At 40.5% G+C, this 23,820-nt stretch overlaps 1 protein-coding gene across 1 annotated transcript in view; it reads left to right on the top strand.

Annotated features, from left to right (window-relative positions):
- The window catches only part of LOC124554170, a 162,772-nt gene that overhangs the window by 17,271 nt on the left and 121,681 nt on the right, over positions 1–23,820 (top strand). The window contains exons 2-4 of the mRNA XM_047128241.1: positions 19,504–19,572; positions 20,513–20,569; positions 21,749–21,817. The gene's annotated coding sequence lies outside the window, so the exon portion shown is untranslated. The remainder of the gene's footprint in view (positions 1–19,503; positions 19,573–20,512; positions 20,570–21,748; positions 21,818–23,820) is intronic.

Raw genomic sequence — 23,820 nt, 5'->3', positions numbered from 1 at the left:
AGTGTCTGGAACTTCTGCAGAGCAAAGTGTGCGCAGTAGTCATTCTTGTAATACAGCTTTGTAAGCAGTGTGCGATCCTGCATTGAGACAGTCACGGCGAACGTCGCAGATGCGAAAGGAGGAAAAGCCGTGCACCCGGCATGTTTATACGATCTTCAGTGGGTCGTGCGCATGACAGGTGTTTTCATTTACGTATTCTGACACACACAGTGCCATCTATTAATCAATTTTCACACTTTTTTTTTCTTATGCCATTTGTTTTCCCCTTTCTTTGATAACATTCTGTTGCAGTTTTACATCATTCTGACCAGTGGTGTTATTTCTACAGCGTTTTGAAAGTTTACCTTTAATTATAATCACTCTGTATGTAAATTAAACTATTTAAAAATGTTAATTCTGTCTGAAGACACTCATGTGCTGGGACTAGGCTACTCATCTCTCTCTCTCTCTCTCTCTCTCTCTCTCTCTCTCTCTCTCTCTGGCCCTTAGTGATTTTCACCAAACAACACTCTGCAACATCTGATAAGTGCGGCACGACAGTACTCACCCTCTCGTTAAAACTATTGTGGCGTCGACAGGTCGTATTGTCCACGATTAACACCATCTTTTGACTCTGATTGCTCTGCCGAGCCTCCGTGTTAGTTTTTAGTTCTGTTCTCTATCTCAAGCTGTGTATATGTTTATGACTAACTACAAAATATATCTCTATGTGGAATTTAATGGGGATAGTTATTGCATTCAACCGATAATCGTATCCCGTTCCCATACTGTGATTTCCAACTGATAATGTCTTGTGCTCCAGCTGGTGTGTCTTTTAACTAACTTAAATCAGTTGATTTAATTTCATTAGTCAGTTATTCTTTTACCTCCTCTAATTCCACAAGATACTGCTCTTGTCTTCCAACCCCAACAATGAATGTGTGAAGGTCCAAAAGGTGCTGGAATTGTATGAAGCATCTGAACTGCTCTGTGACAAATAGCATATGCCTTGCTAAATGGTGGAAAATCCCAGAATGTATCCAACACAGAAGTAACAAGAGTTTGTGAAAGCACATTATAGAGTCAGCTATCTTCAAATCCGGTACTTAATTTTGTGTAGCAAAGAACATCAAATTAAATTAAAGTTGTTGTCAGGACCAACGAGATCGAGTTGTCGTAGTGCAACGCAATAAGCAGACCAGAAAGGGCAACTATCCTTCGATTGTTCAGGTTGTCCGCAGTCGGATACATGACAGTCAACACGATGTGTGCCCACTTGTACCGACATGCACTGATCACAACTAGGGCAGCAACACTCACCTTTCAATCAAACAACTATATGTTGGTGAAGTGGGTCCCACATTATTGCAGTTATAAATATCTTCACCAGAAATTACATTAGGTTTTTCGTTAAAACTCTTGAGGCACCATCCAGAACTCAGAACTCTAGTGCAATATTGTACTACTTACTGCTTGGTGCTACAGCTCATGTAGGTAGGACCTTGGCACCCTGGAAAATATCTGCCCACTCTTCTCTGCTGGTTGCCTTGGCTCTCCATCTTCTAATTCCCTTCTTCTAAAGTCATCCTTCATGTCATCTAGCCATATGGTCCTCGGTCTGCCCCTTAATACGGCATCCACCTGGTTTTCCTTTGAAATCTTCCTTAATTGTGCTGCTCTCCATCATTCTTTCTACATGTCCCAACCAACATAGTCTATTAATCTTTATTTCTGTCACGATATCAGGTTTGTTGTGCAACTCTCTGATCTCATTATTTCCGATTCACCAAAGCCCCCCTATAGTTCACTGGCCTGAAGATTTTCCTAACTATCTTCCTTTCCAATCTCTGAACAACTCATCATTTTGCGTCACTGTCCATGTCTCCGAACCATAGATCACTACAGGTCTCACTACTTTAGAATACACTGTCAGTTTCAGATTGCTACTAAGGCTTCTTGCTTTAAATACTTTAATCAGTGCGAAGTAAGTCCTTTTACCAGCTGTAAGCCTTGTATGTATCTCTTCCCTCTCATGATTATTCAGTTACCAGTGACCAAAGATATTTAAAGCTCTCTCAGCATTCAAATTCTTCCGATCCTTCTTTCTCCTTCACTCTACATTTTCCTAGATGCTAACATATACTTGGACTTCGAGTGACTGTAAACCCCATCTTCACTCCATATCTCTCTAATTTTTCAAGCTTTTCTTCCAGGTCCTGTTTCCTCCTGGATGACGAATTAATATCATCTGCATATCCAAGATCCTGTGTCACCCTATTGAACAATGTTCCCCTAGCGTCGCTGCTTGGTATCTTTTGCTGTGTGTCTTGAGCTATGTGTACATTTTATGTAGTGAAAATGGATCCTTCATGATTGCAGTTATCTCGTAAACTATTATCTGTGCAAAAAAAAAAAAAAAAGTCATTAAGGTTTCCTGTAGAATTCTTGTGGGCCTCTTCAGAATTGTGATCACACATTTATTTTCGCAAATTGGCAAATAATTTTTTTAAGATTAAAATTTTCCCAATTACAAGTGTTTCCTTCGCGAAATTCCGCAGGACTATTCAAATTCAGCACAGAGAAGTCTAGAACTGTAGCATATCCATAACAAAACTATAAAAAATGGGTATTTCTCGAAAAATCTGCTATTCAAAATTTTCATCATAATTTTGAAAAATTCAGCAGCGCTGTTAAAATGTTTTATGGAGAACTGTAGAACTACAGCATACGTTAAATGCGAACATGTTCGCATTTAAAGTTAATCTGCGTAGTCAGGCAATCAAGGCTATTTTCGAACACGAAAACAGTGCAGAAAAGCTCGTAATGACGACACAGCAACTTCACTTTCAAACAGGGACTGGTAACAGTAAACTACTTGTTTCATTTAATACAGCATAAGTATCAAGAACTATGTAAAAATATATATTTATATCCCCAGGAGCTATTCAGAATAGTGGTTATTGTATTCGCAATTCAGGCAATTAACTTTTTTGTACAAGGTTAAAATTTTACCAAGTATTTATTATTGTTTTCTTCGCGAAATTTTGCAGAACTATTCAGATCTTGTAGAGAGAACTGTGCTATACGCACGAAGAACTCTTAAAAAAAATATATTTCTTGAAAGCCAGTTGGCAACTTTACCAGGCCAGCTGGATGCCTTGCCGGAACAAATTCGAAATTACCGAAGTCAAGTCAAACTTCTTGTTCTGCGCATGTCACGAGGAATGCTGGGTATGGAAGAAAAGGAAGATGGCGTCAGTTGATGATAAACAAACACGCAGACCGCGAGTTTTCGCCGCAGCTTACTATACGCATAAACTGTGTTGACACTCGGCCCGATGGCTGTTGGGCGCGTCAGTAAATGAGAAGTGCTTTTAATGTGTTACTCAGACGATGGAATGTCAATATCATGGAATACACAGCAGTCGTATTTCATTAACATAAACAGAAACTGAAACTTATGCGGAAAACGTCGAAAATTAGTATATGCGTCTGTCCAACTGCAACTGAAGAAATTAGTAGAATATCATTGCTATCATATCGACGTAAGTGATTACAAATGCCACTAAAAGTGCATTTTATCCAAGATTTGACTCCTTGTTGGATTATCCGTGTTGTAATAAGCGTAGTCAGCTGATGTTGGTAAAGACCGTTGAATGTTGGGAATCATTTCATATTAACGCAAACATTTTGTTGTGAAATGTTGGGAATCATTTCATATTAACGCAAACATTTTGTTGTGAAATGTTCGCTTTACCGGAATAATTAATTTACTGAGCGGACAATAGTGAATACAAGAACCTGTCAACCGTAGAGCAGCAAGGACATTAATCGTTTACCTCCGGTCGTTGCCGATCAGTACACTACGCCGCCGCCGCAGTAAGTCGTAAATTTTATTAATTGCGCAAACAAAGTTGACACTCGCGAGGTGGCAGGTGGGAGAGACTACCCGCTTACATGGGAAATGCATTTACAGTCGCTCCCATCAGCTACAGCGCCTATGTCAACTAAGATTGCGCGTGTAGTATCTTACCTTTGGACATGTCATCTTTCGTACGACGTAGGATTATAGATATCGAATGAATGTTTAGCTCGCCGGCTTTATACTCGTGATGCTCCGCTTATACAGAACAGAACTTAGGCCCACGTAGACGATCAAACAATTATTCGGCAGTGCCCTTTTTTGCGTTGGAACGAAAAAGCCGAGAAATTTGCCAAATGTGGGACAGAAGTGTGCCAAGGCGAAGGCTCATTTGTGTAATCGCCAACTCCGGATTCACTTAGTGCATTTCCCTACGAAATGTGAAGTCCTGGCTCAAGCAGATATGTTTTGTATATCTAAACTGTCTAATGTTGTCTAAAACAACATTGTACGAAGTTACGTAGTGCCCTCCCCCTTGAATTTTTCGCAGTTCATTTACAGTTTATGTACATAAGCCTAATGAACACCAAAATATTCAAGAGACTTGACCATTATGTAATATGCGTTTGCCGGATTTACTGTAGTTTCAGTTTTTATGACAAAAACTGCGTTAAATGTAGTGAAGTGCGTTTAAATATGGCGTAAATGTGAACATTAAATTACGCCACAGGTCATACTGTCAAAACATTTGTTTGGCATTCAGTAGTTGGCTTCACCAACTCACAAACAAGTTACAAATCATCGCCTTTCATTATAACCAAGACCTCGGGCTATGCTACAGATCAGTGTGTCATCACAACTAAGATTTGATGGAAGGGAGGGAATCCAAAATTGCACTCCAGCCAAAGCATTTAATTTCTTAAGAGCTAGAGGACTATATTGGTAGATAAATTTACTGCCCACTGTAGGATGCCTCCCTTTTGCCTATTGCCGTGTGTGTGTGTGTGTGTGTGTGTGTGTGTGTGTGTGATATCGATCGACCTTGTCCAGACACTTCCAATCGTTTATGAAATACTGTGTCCACATTACATGGAACTCCTATGTAATTGACTTACAGTGGTTGTGGTGTTACATAATTTTGCGTACAGCCTATCTGCCATTTAATCACCTTCTGTAATATACTGTTTATTCTGTTACCAGCAAACTCGTTTGCCCACTTTACACTGTATGTCGTTACTTTTGGTGCAGAATGGTAATTTCAATGTTTATTTGGATTTCTGTATTTGCTCATAGCTGCATTGCGTTGTCCTGTCAACAGATGAACCATTCCATTAGTTACCTGAAGGTTTAATAGGTCTACAAGTAGTGAGGCCGGGTGACTTGTCCTATTGACATCCGGCCATATGTGTAACCTGTGGTTGGGGTGATCACGAGGCCGATTGTCCGCCTCCTCTCTGCTGTATCAACTGCAACGGCGACCATGCAGGCTTCTTCTGAGATTTTACTTTGTATCTCAATGAGCGGGCTGTCCGGGACATCTGGGTGAAAGAAAAAGTGCCTTACCCGGTTGCTCGCAAGTTGTCAGCTATTCGGAAACCTTGCGTTCTACCATCCGGCACTTACAGTACTGTTCTTACTACATCTCATTTCACGAAGGACGTGGCCATGCAGACGTGCAACCTCAAATTCAGCACTGCAGTTGTGAAATCGGCCAGTGTCACGGCAGCATCCCCGTCTCCTCCTCCAGCTGTTCAGCAACCCAGCAAACTTCCACCTCACGGGGTGAAGCCGCCTGCTATATACCAGCAGGCTGGGAAGGACAGAAGGAATACTCCCTCAAAGACTTCTACGTCCCTCTGGCTAATAAACACCTGAGTCTTCCTCTGCCAAGTCGAAAGGCTCCAAGAAGTCAAACATAGGCAAACGGTCTTCTCGGAGAGCCTCTTCGACGGTGTCGCCACGTGATCCCCTCACTCGGCTGACCTCTGTGTCGCCTGTGTGCACCGCCATCCGTTTCTCTGCCCTCGACAGAGGGAGAACGCCTACACCTCTGTAGATCCGATGGAGCAGGATCCTCCAGTCTCTGTGCCATGTAACGGTGTCTTCGAAGGCTGGCACTTGGCAGCTGCCGAGGTGACACTCCTTCATTTTTTTCCTTCCTCTTTTTTTTTTTTCCAGTCTACTGACTGGTTCGATGCGGCCCGCCACGAATTCCTTTCCTGTGCTAACCTTTTCATCTCAGAGTAGCACTTGCAACCTACGTCCTCAATTATTTGCTTGACGTATTCCAATCTCTGTAAACCGAGCGAGGTGGCGCAGTGGTTAGCACACTGGACTCGCGTTCAGGAGGACGACAGTTCAATCCCGTCTCCAGCCATCTTGATTTAGGTTTTCCGTGATTTCCCTAAATCGTTTCAGGCAAATGCCAGGATGGTTCCTTTGAAAGGGCACGGCCGACTTCCTTCCCAATCCTTCCCTAACCCGAGCTTGTGCTCCGTCTCTAATGACCTCGTTGTTGACAGGACGTTAAACACTAACCACCACCACATCCAATCTCTGTCTTCCTCTACAGTTTTTGCCCTCTACAGCTCCCTCTAGTACCATGGGAGTCATTCCCTCATGTCTTAGCAGATGTCCTATCATCCTGACCCTTCTCCCTATCAGTGTTTTCCACATATTCCTTTCCTCTCCGATTCTGCGTAGAACCTCATCATTCCTTACCTTATAAGTCCACCTAATTTTCAACATTCGTCTATAGCACCACATCTCAAATGCTTCGATTCTCTTCTGTTCCGGTTTTCCCACAGTCCATGTTTCACTACCATACAATGCTGTACTCCAGACTTACATCCTCAGAAATTTCTTCCTCAAATTAAGGCCGGTATTTGATATTAGTAGACTTCTCTTGGCCAGAAATGCCTTTTTTGCCATAGCGAGTCTGCTTTTGATGTCCTCCTTGCTCCGTCCGTCATTGGTTATTTTACTGCCTAGGTAGCAGAATTCCTTAACTTAATTGACTTCGTGACCATCAATACTGATAAGTTTCTCGCTGTTCTCATTTCTACTACTTCTCATTACCTTCGTCTTTCTCTGATTTACTCTCAAACCATACTGTGTACTCAATAGACTGTTCATTCCGTTCAGCAGATCATTTAATTCTTCTTCACTTTCACTCAGGATAGCAATGTCATCAGCGAATCGTATCATTGATATCCTTTCACCTTGTATTTTAATTCCACTCCTGAACCTTTTTTATTTCCATCATTGCTTCCTCGATGTACAGATTGAAGAGCAGGGGCGAAAGGCTACAGCCTTGTCTTACACCCTTCTTAATACGAGCACTTCGTTCTTGATCGTCCACTCTTATTATTCCCTCTTGTTTGTTGTATATATTGTATATGACCCGTGTCTCCCTATAGCTTACCCCTACTTTTTTCAGAATCTCGAACAGCTTGCACCATTTTATATTGTCAAACGCTTTTTCCAGGTCGACAAATCCTATGAAAGTGTCTTGGTTTTTCTTTAGCCTTGCTTCCATTATTAGCCGTAATGTCAGAATTGCCTCTCTCGTCCCTTTACTTTTCCTAAAGCCAAACTGATCGTCACCTAGTGCATTCTCAATTTTCTTTTCCATTCTTCTGTATATTATTCTTGTAAGCAGCTTCGATGCATGAGCTGTTAAGCTGATTGTCCGATAATTCTCGCACTTGTCAGCTCTTGCCGTCTTCGGAATTGTGCGGATGATGCTTTTCCGAAAGTCAGATGGTATGTCGCCAGACTCATATATTCTACACACCAACGTGAATAGTCGTTTTGTTGCCACTTCTTCCAATGATTTTAGAAATTCTGATGGAATGTTATCTATCCCTTCTGCCTTATTTGACCGTAAGTCCTCCAAAGCTCTTTTACATTCAGATTCTAATACTGGATCCCCTATCTCTTCTAAATCGACTCCTGTTTCTTCTTCTATCACATCAGACTTATCTTCACCCTCGTGGAGGTTTTCAATGTATTCTTTCCATCTATCTGCTCTCTCCTCTGCATTTAACAGTGAAATTCCCATTGCACTCTTAATGTTACCACTGTTGCTTTTAATGTCACCAAAGGTTGTTTTGACTTTCCTGTATGCTGAGTCTGTCCTTCCGACAATCAATCTTTTTCGATGTCTTCACATTTTTCCTGCAGCCATTTCGTCTTATCTTCCCTGCACTTCCTATTTATTTCATTCCTCAGCGACTTGTATTTCTGTATTCCTGATTTTCCCGGAACGTGTTTGTACTTCCTCCTTTCATCAATCAACTGAAGTATTTCTTCTGTTGCCCATGGTTTCTTCGCAGCTACCTTCTTTGTACCTATGTTTTCCTTCCCAACTTCTGTGATGGCCCTTTTTAGCGATGTCCATTCCTCTTCAACTGTACTGCCTACTGCGCTATTCATTATTGCTGTATCTATAGTGTTAGAGAACTTCAAACGTATCTCGTCATTCCTTAGTACTTCCGTATCCCACTTTTTTGCGTATTGATTCTTCCTGACTAATGTCTTGAACTTCAGCCTACTCTACATCACTACTATATTGTGATCTGAGTCTATATCTGCTCCTGGGTACGCCTTACAATCCATTATCTGATTTCGGAATCTCTGTCTGACCATGATGTAATCTAATTGAAATCTTCCCGTAACTCCCGGCCTTTTCCAAGTATACCTCCTCCTCTTGTGATTTTTGAACAGGGTATTCGCTATTACTAGCTGAAACTTGTCACAGAACTCGGTTAGTCTTTCTCCTCTTTCATTCCTTGTCCCAAGCCCATATTCTCCTGTAACCTTTTCTTCTACTCCTTCCCCTACAACTGCATTCCAGTCCCCCATGACTATTAGATTTTCGTCCCCCTTTACATACTGCATTACCCTTTCAATATCCTCGTACATTTTCTCTATCTGTTCATCTTCAGCTTGCGACGTCGGCATGTATACCTGAACTATCGTTGTCGGTCTGCTGTCGATTCTGATTAGAACAACCCGGTCACTGAACTGTTCACAGTAACACACCCTCTGCCCTACCTTCCTATTCATAACGAATCCTACACCTGTTGTACCACTTTCTGCTGCTGTTGATATTACCCGATACTCATCTGACCAGAAATCCTTGTCTTCCTTCCACTTCACTTCACTGACCCCTACTATATCTAGATTGAGCCTTTGCATTTCCCTTTTCAGATTTTCTAGTTTCCCTACCACGTTCAAGCTTCTGACATTCCACGCCCAGACTCGTAGAACGTTATCCTTTCGTTGATTATTCAATCTTTTTCTCATGGTAACCTCCCCCTTGGCAGTCCCCTCCCGGAGATCCGAATGGGGGACGGAATCTTTTGCCAATGGAGAGATCATCATGACACTTCTTCAGTTACAGGCCACATGTCCTGTGGATACACGTTACGTGTCTTTAATGCAGTGGTTTCCATTGCCTTCTGCATCCTCATGTCGTTGATCATTGCTGATTCTTCCGCCTTTAGGGGCAATTTCCCACCCCTAGGACAAGAGTGCCCTGAACCTCTATCCGCTCCTCCGCCCTCTTTGACAAGGCCGTTGGCAGAATGAGGCTGACTTCTTATGCCGGAAGTCTTCGGCCGCCAATGCTGATTATTTATCAAAATTTAGGCAGTGGCGGGGATCGAACCCGGGACCGAAGACCTTTTGATTATGAATCAAAGATGCTACCCCTAGACCACGGGCTCAGAATTTTGATGATCTAGTGCACTAATTGGACAGAATTTGGCATGATATACCTCGAGGACCATCTCTCACTGCCAATCTGAATAACTGGTTCCGTAAGGGCCAGAGGTGGACCAACACATTATTCACTTGCTCAGCTTGTGAAACTCTTTCTCTTGAATAAATCAACCAATTTTTCTGGAATTGTAATCATTAGTTTTTCTGTACATGTACATAGCATATACCAATTTGTGTCATTCAGGTTTGTGGTGCATCTCTCTCTCTCTCTCTCTCTCTCTCTCTCTCTCTCTCTCTCTCTCTCTCTCTCTCTCTCCTTTCTTTTTTTTTCTCTCTCTCTGGACATTCTCTCAATATTCCTTTTGTCACTGGTGGTGGTGCGTCTGGAGATCAGGATTGTTAAGATTCTTGGGCGAACAGACCTCGGTTATAAGTGTTCCAGCTTGTATGTATGATATACGAAGGTGAAATGCTGTCAGACTTAAAGCTGTGTTCCCAGTATGAAAGGTGACATGCGCTGACGTGTGTTACTGAACTATGTCTGTAATTACAGTGTTATCCTTAAAGATTCATCAGGCTTAAAAGCACTGTTTATTGACAAGTGCACGGCATACAGAGATCGGTGACACGTGAAGAGATACTCACAAAGTTTGAAAACCCTCCTCCTGGTACACTGGACGGTAGACCTGAGACGGCACTCTGAGGAGGTGACAGTGCAGGAAAAGTATTTTTGATATTTAGCAAAGAGCTGATATTCAATCTGTCGGGAAACGTGAATTGTCACAATGTGAGATGGTGGGATACTGAATTGTGGGTCCATGCGAAGTTGGAAAGGGATTTGCCAAAAGTGGACGTCTTCGGTGCCATGTGCCGTATCCGAGACAGAAGTGTGAGGACCCTTTTTTTCCACTGACCAGATGGCAGATGGGGACAGGTTTTGTCTACCTGGATATGTTGCAGTTGTGTTTCTTGCAACAACTGACTGTTACCTACTAGACCCTCACCTTTCAAGAGGATGGAGCTTCTATTCACTGGCCAGAATTCTTCCCGTGGAGTTATGTTAAGGGCGTAGTTTATGTATCCCTAATGCTGCAAGAATTGCTGAATGCATTACTGCTCCTGTGATGGATATTGACAGAAATGTGTTAGTGATCATATGGACAGAACTGGATTACCATTTGGACGTGTGAAGGGTGATAGAGGGCATGTACACTGAACATTTGTAGAATGTACCAGAATCTGTTGCTTCATGTATCATTCGTCTTTGTATGTTGTATAGACCTTAATCACCAGTGCTTTGAAACCTGATGAATCAGAGATATCACCAGGAAAGTGAAAAGCGATGGCATTTAAGTGAAAAGACCCCAACAGTGTGCAATTGTTGTCAGTAAAATATCTTGTTTGCTCCTATATTTTGCTATATAAGGTGTGATGTTACATGTGCATGTGATACAAAGAAACGGGCAGAATTCTCAAATATAGGGTGTTCAAAAGGTCTCTCCGCAGTGCCGTATGATTGTTAGCCGCGCGTGCCGTATGATTGTTCGCCTGCCTGGATTACTTCCCTTCAAGTGGACTCTCCCAACATTCCACTGTTTCCTTTATCTCAGCCAGCATCAGTAGTATCGTTGGTGTGTGTCGTTATGTGTTAACGTGAATGTTTAAGTGTAGTTCCTTTTTTTGTTTCGTTTTTGTCACTGTTAAAATGCTAACCACTGAGGAACTGTGTTTTTAGTCGAACAAGTGTTCAAAGCTGGCGGTAAATACACAGTTTCAGTTTGTCAAACATTTAATTCAGTTTTCCCGGAGACAACAGTCTCACATCGCGATACTGTGCGAGATTTGATTAACAAATTTCGAAGTACGGGTTCATTGACAGATGCACCAAGAAGCGGTCGTCCTAACTTTTTGTCTGAGGGTAAACTACTCGACATTTCCGATAAAATGTCCACGAGTCCAAACTAGTGAGTAAGAAAACTCGCCCAGGGAATCGATGTTAGTGTCGGAACGGCCCACACAGCTGTAAGGAAAAAATTAGAACTTTTCCCATACAAGGTGACAGTCGTGCAAGAACTGAAAAATACTGAGCATGGCAAGAGACTGCATTATTGTCAATGGTTCAAAAGTTTCGTTCAACAAAATGGAAGGGATATTCTTAATGAAACGTTTTTCACTGATAAGGTGTGGTTTCATTTATCTGGGTACATGAACTCGCACAATTCTCGTGTGTGGAGTACTGAAAATCCATTGTGTATTCATGAGGAACCAGTTCATTCTGTGAAAATAGGAGTTTGGATTGCAATATCTAGACGTCGTATTGTGGGTTCCATATTTTTCAACAAAACAATAAACACACAACGATAGCGCAGTGATATTCTGTACCCATTTATAGGAGAACTAGATTAAGTGAAATACTGAACAGTTACGTTCAACAAGATGTTGCAACCACCCATACAGCTCGCATCTTCAGTGTCACTGATTGCTGATGTTTCTGGTGATTGCATAATTTCACAGGGACTTTGGCCTCAATGACTGCCTGACCTAACACCACCTGACTTTTTCTTCTGGGGTGCAGCGAAAGCAACTGCTACAAAAACCGTCCAGAATCCCGATGGACTGAAAACTGCAATATCCACTTTCACTGCTTCTGTTAAAGAAGAAATGTTACAGCTTGTGTTTGGAAACATGATTAGATAAATTGAATTGTGTATTCAACAACACAGACATTTAATGTGAAAATTTGTAAGTAGAAATGAATATTCAATAAATTAATAACTTCTGTTTCACTGAGTTTCATTTCGGTACATTCACTGTGGCATATGGCACGCGTGGCTAACACTCGTACGGCACTGCTGAGAGACTTCTTGAACACCCCATATGTAAAGAATAAAACCCGAAGATATCAACAGGAAAGTGAAAAGCAATGGCATTCAAGTGAAAAGACCCCAACAGGGCGCAATTGTTGTCGGTGAAATATGTTACCTGCTCTTATATTTTGCTATATAAGGTGTGATACGTTACATGTGCATGTGATACAAAGAAGCGGGCAGAATTCTCAAATATATGTGGAACAATAAATGGGTGCCTGAGGAACCAAACATAGAAAGAAACACTAGTGAAGTTTTATAAGACCTGTTGAATTAAATTGCGCAATGCTGAAACAATTAGATTGGGTAATGCTACACTGAAAATAGAAGAGTTTTGCTATTCGGGCAACAAATAACTGATGACAACAGAAGTGAAGTACATACAAAGTGCAGTTTTACACAACACTGCAGCTGCAGTTCAGTCAGTGAACGAAGATAAGGGGAAAGAATGTGTACAGTTACAAGGGGGGGGGGGGGGGGGGGGGAGGCTCTACGAATAATGTAAAAAAAACCTGAGTAATGGGGTGTGAGAATTTTGTGGGTCATTTAAAGCTAATGATTTAGGTTTTTCTTGAGTCTCAAAAAAGATTGCTTCTGCTGAAAATGGTTCCCACAACAAGGGAAAACTACATTAAATTTCCTATGTGAAAGGTCCCATTTATTTTTCTCTGGGACTAATAGTTTCAGCATTGTAGGGGTTGGAAAAGTTGCAGCTTATTAAAAACAGTGTTCTAACACTGTAAAATTAGCTCAGGATTATTTGTTGCTAAGACAAGTGTGTTCTCACAGTTGTTTACTATTAGAGTGGGCTTGTGAACTAATTGCTTGAAATAATTTCCAGAGAATGTATTCAGGAGAATTTCAGATATTTTATGCGTACCTCCAGATTTACACGTGTAGTTTTGCCAACATGTCGAGGGTAAATTGAAGTCACCTCCAGCTATAATTGTATGTCAGTACCTGTTTGAAATTGGACTGAAGTTTTCTTTCGGCCTTCCAGCAATTGTATCATCTGAGGTGGGAGGATCCAATTATTATTTTCTTCCAGTTGCCACGGACGACCTCTACCCATGTTGTTGTTGTTGCTGTTGTTGTTCTGTTCTTCAGTCCAGAGGATGGTTTGATGCAGCTCTCCATGCTACTCTATCCTGTGCAAGCCTCTACAACCTACATTCTTCTGAATCTGCTTAGTGTATTTATCTCTTGGTCTCCCTCTATGATTTTTACCCTCCAAACTTCCCTCCAATACTCAATTGGTGATCCCTTGATGCCTCAGAACATGTCCTACCAACCGGTCCCTTCTTCTGGTCAAGTTGAGTCACAAATTGTTCTCCTCCCCAGTTCTATTCAATACCTCCTCATTAGTTATGTGATCTACCCATCTAATCTTCAGCATTCTTCTGTAGCACCACATTTTGAAAGCTTCTGTTCTCTTCTTGTCTAAACTATTTATCATTCATGTTTCACTTCCATGCATGGCTACACTCCATACAAATACTTTCCGAAGAGACTTCCTGACACCTAAATCTACACTCGAAGTTAACAAATTTCTCTTCTTCAGAAACCCTTTCCTTGCCATTGCCAGTTTACATTTTATATCCTCTCTACTTCGACCATAATCAATTATTTTGCTCCCCAAACAGCAAAACTCCTTTACTACTTTAAGTGTCTCATTTCCTAATTTAATTCCCTCAGCATCACCCGACTTAATTCGACTACATTCCATTATCCTCATCTTGCTTTTGTTGATGTTCATCTTATATCCTCCTTTCAAGGCACTGTCCGTTCCGTTCAACAGCTCTTCCATGCCCTTTGATATGTCTGACAGAATTAAGATATTGTCAGCAAACTTCAAAGTTTTTATTTCTTCTCCATGGGTTTTAATTCCTACTCCAAATTTTTCTTTTGTTTCCTTTACTGCTTGCTCATAGATTAAATAACACTGGGGAGAGGCTACAACCCTGTCTCACTCCCTTCCCAACCACTGCTTCCATTTCATGTCCCTCAACAAATTGTAAATACCCTATTGCTCCCTGTATTTTATCCCTGCCACCTTTAGAATTTGAAAGAGAGTATTCCAGTCAACATTGTCAAAAGCTTTCTCTAAGTCTACAAATGCTAGAAATGTAGATTTGCCTTTCCTTAATCTATCTTCTAAAATAACTTGTAGGATCAGTATTACCTCACGTGTTCCAACATTTCTATGGAATCCAATCTGATCTTCCTCGAGGTCGGTTTCTACCAGTCTTTCCATTCGTCTGTAAAGAATTCGCGTTAGTATTTTGCAGCTGTGACTTATTAAACTGATAGTTCAGTAATTTTCACATCTGTCAACACCTGCTTTCTTTGGGATTGGAATTATTATATTCTTCTGAGGGTATTTCGCCTGTCTCATACATCTTGCTCACCAGATGGTAGAGTTTTGTCATGACTGGCTCTCCCAAGGCCATCAGTAGTTCTAATGGAATGTTGTCTACTCCCGGGGCCTTGTTTCGACTTAGGTCTTTCAGTGCTCTGTCAAACTCTTCACGCAGTATCATATCTCCCAGTTCATCTTCATCCTGTTCCATTTCCATAATACGAGGGTAATCCCAAGTAAGGTCTCCTATTTTTTATAAGTACATAGACCTGTTTATTTCTACAATGGTTTACATCAGTTTACAGCTTGAACGTTTAGCTATTTTTCAACATAATCACCATTTCCGTTGATGGATTTTTGTAGACGCTGTGGCAGTTTTTGTATGCCCATGTCATACCAGCTCGCCGCCATGCTGTTCAGAAAGTTATGAACCTCTTCTTTCACCTCGTCGTCGGAGCTGAATTGCTGGGACCACAATTAATGCTTACAGGTACTGTGAGACTGAAGAAAACTCAAACGGAGAAGAGGAATGTTGAGCAAGTGCGTACACATTCTCCATGACATTGCTTGCCCACGCATCACTCAGCAAACCGTTGCTCTCCTGAAACAGTTTCAACGCAACATAATGACCCACGCACCCTATATCCTGACTTGCCACCCAGTGACTATTACCTGTCCCCTAGGTTGAAAGAACACTTGGCCGGAAAGTCATTCAGCTCTGACGACGAGGTGAAAGAAGGGGTTCATAACTTTCTGAACAGCATGGCGGCGAGCTGGTATGACATGGGCATACAAAAACTGCCACAGCGTCTACAAAAATGCATCGACAGAAATGGTGATTATATCGAAAAATAGCTAAATGTTCAAGCTGTAAACTGATATAAACCATTGTAGAAATAAACAAGTCTATGTACATATTAAAAAATGGGAGAGTTTACTTTTGGGATTACCCTCGTATTGTCCTCAAGTACATCACCCTTGTATAGACCCTCTATACACACCTTCCACCTTCCTGCTTTCCCTTCATTGCTTGGAACTGGGTTTCCATCTGAGATCTTTTCTCCAAAGGTCTCTATAATTGTCCTGTAGGCAGTATCTATCTTGCCCCTAGTGAGATGAGCCTCTACATCCTTAAATTTGTCCTCTAGCCGTCCCTGCTTAGCCATTTTGCACTTCCTGTCGACTTCATTTTTGAGACGTTTGTATTCCTTCCTGCCTGCTTCATTTACTGCATTTTTATATTTTCTCCTTTCATCAATTAAGTTCAATATTTCTTCTGTTACCCAAGGATTTCTACTGGCCCTCGTCTTTTTACGTACTTGATCCTCTGCTGCCTTCACTACTTCATCCCTCAAAGCTACCCATTCTTCTTCTACTGTATTTCTTTCCCCCATTCCTGTCAATTGTTCCCTTATGCTCTCCCTGAAACTCTCTACAACCTCTGGTTCTTTCAGTTTATCAAGGTCCCATCTCCTTAAATTTCCACCTTTTTGCAGTTTCTTCAGTTTTAATCTACAGTTCATAACCAATAGATTGTGGTCAGAGTGCACATCTGCCCCTGGAAATGTCTTACAATTTAAAACCTGGTTCCTAAATCTCTGTCTTACCATTATATAATCTATCTGAAACCTGTCAGTATCTCCAGGCTTCTTCCATGTATACAACCTTCTTTTATGATTCTTGAACCAAGTGTTAGCTATGATTAAGTTGTGCTCTGTGCAAAATTCTACCAGGCAGCTTCCTCTTTCATTTCTTACCCCCAATCCATATTCACCTACTACGTTTCTTTCTCTCCCTTTTCCTACTACCGAATTCCAGTCACCCGTGACTATTAAATTTTTGTCTTCCTTCACTACCTGAATAATTTCCTTTATCTTGTCATACATTTCATCACTCTCTTTCGTCATCTGCAGAGCTAGTTGGCATATAAACTTGTACTACTGTAGTAGGCGTGTGCTTCATGTCTATCTTGGCCACAATAATGTGTTCACTATGCTATTTGTAGTAGCTTACCTGCACTCCTATTTTTTTATTCACTAATTATTCGTAGTAAATTACAGATCCCGAATGGAATGTTTCCACCGTATCAGTGAGGATGATCGCATGAAGGTACTATCGAACTTTTCAAACAACGAAAAAATAGTCAGGATCCATAAGTAAAAATTATAGATAAATATCCTGACTATTACGGTATATTGATAAGGGTTGATTGTGTCAGGTGACATTACAAAAAGAAGGCCAATAAAAGTTGTCAGTCACATCAGTAGTATCAAGAAACAACATTCCTTCATTTATCATGCCATTGTCTGTGGTAGATGATTTCCTGTCGGCAAACATGCTTTGTTTTTCAGTCTTTATGCTGTATCACAGAAATGTGTTTTTCTTATTTGTCAGTTACTAGTTAAGCATCAAACTCCAAAGGACATGCATGGAACAAATACATGCACAACCAAAGTTTTGGAAAATGTGATAAATTTGATAGATACCCACATCACATCTTTTCCACTTAATGAAACTCACTATGCTGGGAAGAAAATGAAATACCTAGATGCACACTCAGATCTGGAAACTACGCATGAAAAGTATCCAAAAATAAATGTGGAATAAGATTTCTATAGGAAACATTTTTGTGTAAATTAAAATTTTCCATTCGGTTGTCCCCAAACTGTTGTATGTGGCAAATGCGAGGAACATAGGCTAAGTTAAAAGGTCCACATATCTCTTGACAGTAGTAAAAGAGCTGTCCAACTTGAGTTGGATATTCAGAAGCGGCACATCAGGATGCTTTATAAATTCATTACAATAACTGAGCAAGAGTGTATGGGCAGGGATGACATTATTGGATTAGCTTTTGACATCATGCAAAACTAGTCTCTGCCGAACATCCCAGTGCTGGGAACATATTATTTACGTAAGCTGTGGGTTAACTGTTTCTGCATTTATGATATAAAGCCTAGGCATTCCGCGGTGTACTTATATTATGAAGGTGAAGTGAAAAAGGTAACAAATGAGGTCTCTTCATTCCTGTACCACTACATTAAAAACTATGTATCGAAGAATGTTGCAAAAGTACACCTGTTCTCAGACGGAGCACCTGGTCAAAATAAGAATAATACTATATACTATAGTGAGGATGTATCTTGCGTTGACAGACACTGAAAAATTAAAAAAAAGAAAGAAAAACAATCGCAGATTTCCCAAAAGAAGTCACTTGTGACCATGTGTGTGGAACATTGCAGAGACAAATACGGGGATGTGACAGAGTTTACACCCCTAAAGCGTATGTGGGTATCATAGCAAACAGTATTTCTGAAGTTACAGTTGCTATGGCAGAATGTGAAGACATAATGGACTTTGACACATGAAGGCTTTGTCATTACAAAAAAAGTACAATCTAGGGAAACAGCACATCTCAAGACACCCCTGACAAGAGAAAAAAGAAATTCTGTGGTAATGTTTAAAGAATTTAGTTATGAAGTAACAAAACAGGGAGTTGTGACAGTCTGCCCTTTTATAAACGGCTGCGTCAGTTACTCTTTAATCTGGCAGAAAGTATACTTGCTTCATTTCAAATTGGCTTGCAAAGGCTATGTGATGGAAAAAGGTTAGAATTGATAAAAAAGAAAATTGAAGATATTCAGGAAATGGTTAAGTACATACATGGAGAAGATGCTGAGATTTTTTTGTGAAGAGATATTGAAATGACCCACTGCAAGTGATAACTCTATATGATAAATTATGAACTATCCAGAACTTTGAATTCTGTAAAGTAGCTGTTTTCATGTTCAGTTGAAGATAATTTTCAGTTAGTTAATCAATGAATTTGAGTTTTAGTCCAGAAATGTGTAATGTTGAATATATACTCATGAAAAGTGCTGAAGTCCCTTGTTGACTGGTGAAAGGAACTATGTTACGATTCAGTTTTTTTTCATAAGCTATTTTCAGAAGACCTGAAAATTATTTTCATTCACAGTATGTACGATTAGCGAACAACAAGTGTCAAATTTCAATTCAGTCTGTCAAATAGTTTATCAATAACAGTTTGTTGTCTCCACTGAAAAGTAAGGAAAAGTTACACAGTTTCTTTCTCCACCGACCGATTCAATTGATGAAGAGGTTCTGAATCAAACTGAGGAGAAAGCAACATTACAGCACAATGTGGCCAGAAGAAGCAGTTGGTCATGAAGACACATTCTGAGACACTGAGGAATGCTTAATTTGGTAGTGGAAGGAAGTGCAGGGGTAGAAATTGTAGAGGGAGGCAGAGACTGGAATACATTAAGCAGCTTCTAATTGGTGTGGCATACAGGAGTTGTGCAGAGATGGAGAGGCTTGCAAAGGACAGGCTAGTGTGAAGAGCTGCATTAAATGCAGACTGCAAACAAAGTATAAGGAGTAAAGCTAACTACTTACTTCACAGTAGAGGTGGCGTTTGTTGACAAGCACGTAAATGAGGCTGAAATCACCAATGAGCTTTTGCTCAGTGTCATTCCTCATCGTTCGTACTCCATGCAGAACAAACTGTGTGTGTGTGTGTGTGTGTGTGTGTGTGTGTGTGTGTGTGTGTTCTGAATGTTAAATTGTTCAAATATACAAATATAAGATCGAATGAACCATTTACCATTGCTTCCACACATAAGGTGTACACTTTCTAGATATTAGCCAATGTAAGGGGTGAGCCTTTACTAAGGAAAGACATTTTGTTTCAGGAATTTGGGGATAAGGTGATAGAGCTGTTTGGTCTCGATAATGTATCGGCTGATGCAAATAGTCTCAAGGTAAGCTATGTCCTTCCGGATTTAAACTTCTGTATGTAATATGTAAGAAGCATATTAAGTTGTGAATAGTAGATTGGTTCATTCAGAATTACATAGGGGAAACTTCAGTTTTTATAATTTATGTACAATACATGTACAAAATACTCGTCAGAGACTTTTCCGTTATCTGAAGCAGGTTTTCAGAATTTATCTTGGACTTCAAAAGTTTTTGCAATGTCAAGTGGTGAAATTTCTAGATCCAGGTTAATGGTGTACGTGAGTATTCTGCACAGCAGTTTTGTGAACATTAGCTGAGAGCTATGATGGGAAGAAGGGGGTGTGTCAGTAGCTGGCTCTGCACAGCCAATGAGGGAACAGTGGGCAGATGTGTTTCCAAACAAGAGACAAAGGAATAGTGGCACATTCTCACATCAATAGAGATGTGAGATCTGCTGTGTATGTGAAAAAAGCAGCTAAGCTCTTAGCTTGCACCGTTGACAACCACCTTAGAAAACACGACGTACTCAGAAGAAACAATCAAGTATTCGTGGCTACCAAGTATATAGATTCCACTGCTGCTCATTGAAATATGTTGCCTCCTTTCTCGCCTCCCTTTGGTTATGTGAAACTATCGTCCCATTGGGTTCGTGAAGCTGACACATTGCTAACGTATCAGCAGTAAAGAAGGACCACTGTGACTGATACTGGTTCCGATCAACACTTGAGCTTGAGAATGTTTGTGTGGCATTCGCATCTGTTGGCTTCACCAACTGGCTACCAAATGCTGCCTTCCAACATAACCTAGACAACCAGTTACGCTAAAGATCGTTCTGTCACCAAAACCGGGACTTCAGGGGTTGATGTCCAATACCACACTCCTGCCATTGATTCTTGTTCAGATAAAGAAGCTCCCAATCTGTAGAGTCAGTCTTACCATACCCTCTTGTTTTGTTGTTTGCAGATTTCGACACGCCAGAATGATCAAGATTCAGCACAGATAATAATCAAAGAGGAAACTGTAAATACAACTGTGTTTTTCATTGTAATTTTTTTTTATTGTATGTTCTATTTATCTACTTTCTGAAATTCTGGTCTCTGTAAAGTGATGCAACACTCACAACTAAATACTGTGTGACAAATTTTGTTAAAATTAATTCTATGACCACCTAATACAGAAATGTGAATCTCATTATCAGTATACAATACCAGTCGTCAAGGGTGTGGTATTGGGAACTTAAAAGTGTATTTATGATTTTACAAATTTGTTGGCATGAAGGTATATATATACTTCACTATGTATATATAAGAAGGTAGCAGCACCTATTAGACAATGCATCCAATTCAGTTATATTCTTTATTCACCATTGACCTCTTGTAGAAGAATAGGTTTAGACATTAAATGTACAGTTAACAGCTTTACAGTGAGGTTCTTATAATTCAATTCCACATCTTTAAGAAATATTGGTAATGTTTATTTTAAATCATCTGATATCTTGTAAAATGGGTTTTCAGTAAAAAGTTGTAATTCAGAAAGTTGAAAATATTACATAGCAAGTGCTGAGCAGATATTGGAAATTTACTAAAAAGTTTTAAGCGTGTTATTTTATGTGAGTTTGCAGTATGTCAGTCTATCTTGGGGTATTGAAGTCCAGTTTGTCTTTAACTTTCTTAAGTTGTATATTTTCTCTGGTGTAAAGTGGTTGTATCTTTGCATAAGTTGTGCAGAAATAAAGAGGCCTCCACAGTGTAGACTACTGCTGACAGCTGCAGTATGTGGAACTCCTTTTAGACTGAGGACAAAATGCAAGAAGTGAAGCCAACCATATTCTTCATAGTAGAGGAGGCATTTGTTGACAAACGTAAAAATACAGCTGAAATCAATGATAAGCGTCTGATTAATGTCATTATTCAGAAGTAACTGTCAACTTAAGGTGTGGTGCTGGGACAAAGTAGCTGTGTGTTAATTTGTAGTTAATTTTATTACTTCCAGTATTTGTTTTCTGTGCAATAACACCTGTGTTGCTAGTAATGATTGCAAGTGTGTGTTTAGGGACCAAAATATTATTCAGATGAATGAATAAATGAACTATTTATCATAACTTTCACATGTAAGGTGTGCAGTTTCAAGGTGTGCAATTTGTAGATACTAGCCAATGTCAGGGTTGAGCCTTTACTAAGATAAGACATTTTGTTTCAGGAATTTGGGGATAAGGTGATAGAGCTATTAGGTCTCACAAATGTATCAGCCGATACAAATGGTGCCAAGGTAAGCTATGTCCCTTCCAGATACAGTACTTGTGTATGTAATATACAGGGTGTTCATTTTAACTGAAGACATTGAAATATCTCAAACTAAAAATTAGAGCAAAAAAAGTTACAGTTCCAATTCGTTTATCTTGGAGGGTGACTTTCACACTGATACAATTCCCCCCCCCCCCCCCCCCCCCCCCCCCCCCCACCACCACCACCACCACCACACATCACACATGTGGGTGGGGGGGAGAAGTTTTGAAATCTTCAATGGGGACCCCTGTTTTTTTTTTTTTTAATTACAGATTAAGATTTATGCAGGAAAATCTGCAGTTTGGCCTGAAGCATTTTCTTCATTTTTCCTCAGATGGCACTGTAATTGGAGGAATAGAAATGGATACGCAGTCATAATTTGCAACATGTTACTCAATAGCCCTTTAATATTCAGTGGCACATGGACCCACCTCTATGCTGTGAGGGTAGTACAGGTCAATATTCAATAACTTCTAATTGGAAATCCCATCCACAATGTTGTATTCCGTCGTCATATCAAAATTTTTTTTTTTATCTGATCTGTAATTGCCGAGTAATTTCGTTGTCTTTACATAAAATGAACACACTGTATAAGGAAGATATTAAGTTGTGAATTGTACATTGGTTTGGTAGAAGTTATTTAGTGGACTATCACCCCATCCATTTTCCATTGTCTACATATGATGTATGTAAATAATACGCACAAAAGTATGAGGGGTCACTCCAAAAGAAATGCACACTATTTTTGTAAAAATACAGTTTTCATTCTGCATGTGTGAAAGTTTTACGGTGGGTAGATACATCCTTCCCGCTTGTTTTCAAACTTAGTTCAACCTGTTCCCGTGAGTGGCGCCGTCACAGCATGTCTTCAAGATGGCTGCTACACTTGACATTCGTCAGAAGCAATGTGCTGTCATAGAATTGCAGTGCTGTGAAAACGAGACAGTGGGAAACATTCACAAGAGGTTGAAAAAGGTGTACAGAGATGCTGCTGTCGATCGCAGTACAGTTAGTCAGTGGACAAGCAGGTTAAGTGATGAAAGCGGGCACGGCAATATTGAAGATTGTCCTCGCAGCGGCAGGCCTCGTACTGCACACGCTCCAGACAATGTGCAGAGAGTTAACGAATTGGTGACGGCTGACAGACACATCACAATGAACGAATTGTCACGCTATGTTGGGATAGGGGAAGAAAGTGTTTGCAGAATACTGAAAGTGTTGGCCAGATGGGTTCCCAGGATGTTGACAGTGGCTCACAAAGAAACGGTAAAAATGGTATGCAGCGAACTTTTGGAACAGTACGAGAATGGTAGAGATGAATTTCTTGGAAGAATTGTGACAGATGATGAAACATGGCTCCATCATTTTTCACCAGAGATGAAGAGGCAATCAGTGGAGTGGAATCATGCAAATTCACCCAAGAAAAAAAAAAATTCAAAACCACACCTTCTGCTGGAAAAGTTACGGCTACGGTGTTTTTCCATTCCGATGGACTCTTGCTTGTGGACATCGTGCTGAGTGGAACCACCATAAATTCTGATACATATGTGACGACACTGAAGAAACTTAAAGCTCAACCGAGTCGTGGTTGACCACATCGGCAAAAGCAGGATGTTTTGCTGTTGCATGACTATGCACGGCCACGACAGTCAAAAAACCGTGGAAGCGATCACAAAACTCGGGTGGACAACACTGAAACACCCGCCTTACAGACCTGACCTGGCTCCATGTGACTATCATCTCTTTGGGACTGGAAGACTCTCTTCATGGAACAAGGTTTGGAGATGATGACTCCCTTGTGCACTCTGCCAAACAGTGCCTCCAACAGGTCGGTCCAGAATTTTACCGTGCAGGTATACAGGCGCTGGTTCCGAGATGGCGTATGGCAGTTGAGAGGGATGGAAATGATGTGGAGAAATGAAAATATTGTTCCTAAAGGATGTATCTACACACTGTAAAACTCTCAAACATGTAGAATAAAAGATG

The sequence above is a fragment of the Schistocerca americana genome, chromosome 11 (genome assembly GCF_021461395.2).
Source record: "Schistocerca americana isolate TAMUIC-IGC-003095 chromosome 11, iqSchAmer2.1, whole genome shotgun sequence".
Lineage (NCBI taxonomy): Eukaryota > Metazoa > Arthropoda > Insecta > Orthoptera > Acrididae > Schistocerca > Schistocerca americana.
Note: the sequence above shows the minus strand (reverse complement) of the source record. Positions and strands in the feature narration are given on the sequence as shown.